Below are 1,787 nucleotides of genomic sequence, written 5' to 3' on the forward strand. Positions count from 1 at the left end.
TAGCAAGGAAAACGACACATGCATGGTTGTCAACTTCCCTTAATTCCTTGAACGAGTGTGCAGAAATAGTGGATTGAAAACAATCGTTCATTTGGAACGGATATCCATGTGGATTGAAAGCAAATGTCAACGCAGCATAATAGTAGTAGATGTCAATGCAGTATAGTGGTAAAGTCATAGGATAATAGCTGATGATTGTTGGAATCCCAACGGTACCATATTCATTATCCGTCGGAGGGACGAAAAAGCGAAAACCTTAGAAAAAAAATTGAATAAGAATTTTCCTAATTAATTCTTCACATATTTAATATAATTACTTATTACTATCTTTATTTTTTGCAAAAATGTTCTATCACTTTTTTATTTAAACCAGGCTTAAATAAAAAGTAGTGGTAATAGTTTTGCAAGAAAAAAACAGATATTTAATTTAATGTAAAATAAGCATCTCCAGTTTTATTCTATTATCGAAAGTTGTTGATCATATTCTATTAAAAAAATAGGGATATTTTGACTTTGAGTCACAACAAAGTGAACAGAGTTGTTTTTGGGTCACCACAAAATTTTAATTAGAGTTTGTGTCACGGGACTATCGTTGACCGTCTTGACAGTTAGGAAATCATTTTTTATTTTAAATTAATTTATATATACTTAACACCATTCAGTTGCCGTCATCCACAAAAATCCTTTTGAATTGTATCTGACGGGTGAGAGCAGAGAATCCAGTGGTCCGGAATGGTCACTTTCCATTTCCGTGTTAAGAGTTATCTTTCCATTTCAGTAATCAATGTTATTGACATAAAACACTCTGAAATTGGTTGTGGGTAAATCAGGAGATGATAATGATTAAAATAAAGATCAAAGGAGTATCAAGAAAGAAGATGATGAAACTCCCAATCCCAAATCAATAACACTAACGAAATCCATCTTTAAGATACTACTAATTAATCACCACCTTCATCTATGTTCTTCAACTGCTCATGTGGTTGCAAGAACAAGTAATTGCAGATGTAATCTCAACCCCGACAATAATCAACTTCAAACAACCATTTACGCACAATTATACAATCAATTTCAGTTAATTCAGACAGGGAATCGTAGAATCTCCTTCACGGTCTAGAACACAAGATCCCCAAATAATTGTGGATGAAATCGATACCCTACCATCTGTTGAAATCGATTACCTTAACTCACCCTCATGATGCCCGATTTCATGTTGCTGCAAATTAAACAAAATCGATCCAATCTCAATCGATAAGAGTAAGTAGTGATTAGGATCAGAAATTGTGATTTATTTTATGAATCAAATAAAAATAAAATAATGAAATCTGAAAAGAAAAACATAAAATAAAAAAAATAAAATGAGGGAGAGATTGGAAGTTGGGACACTACCGATGGAAGCTTGTAAGAAGTAGGATCAGAGAAAGACAAGAACTTTTGAATAGAGAAATATATGAAGATGGTCAAAAGATTATGTAGACAGTAAGATGCGCGAAGATTTCAACAGCTGGTTAGTCAATAATCCATCATTATACACGTTTTTAACGGATGGTTAAATGGCAAAGTTAGTAAATAAATTCGAATTTAGTATTTAAAAGGTCATTTCCTTTTTTAATCGGACTTCCTAACTTTCAAGACAGTCAACAATAGTCCCGTGACCCAAACTCTAATTAAAATTTCGTGGTGACCCAAATGCAACTCTGGTCACTTTGTTGTGACCCAAAGTCAAAATATCCCAAAAAAATATTAACATAAAAATATTGATTCGACATATCCTTATCTAAAACCAT

General features: G+C 32.6%; 1 long non-coding RNA gene across 1 annotated transcript; it reads right to left on the bottom strand.

Annotated features, from left to right (window-relative positions):
- Positions 1–815: 815 nt before the first annotated feature.
- LOC113302115 lies at positions 816–1,480 on the bottom strand. Its single transcript, XR_003336655.1, has 2 exons — positions 1,390–1,480; positions 816–1,216 (listed from the first exon to the last, which is right to left on the bottom strand). It is a non-coding gene; the product is annotated as an uncharacterized LOC113302115 (long non-coding RNA).
- Positions 1,481–1,787: the final 307 nt, after the last annotated feature.

Source organism: Papaver somniferum, chromosome 8 (genome assembly GCF_003573695.1).
Source record: "Papaver somniferum cultivar HN1 chromosome 8, ASM357369v1, whole genome shotgun sequence".
Taxonomy (NCBI): domain Eukaryota; kingdom Viridiplantae; phylum Streptophyta; class Magnoliopsida; order Ranunculales; family Papaveraceae; genus Papaver; species Papaver somniferum.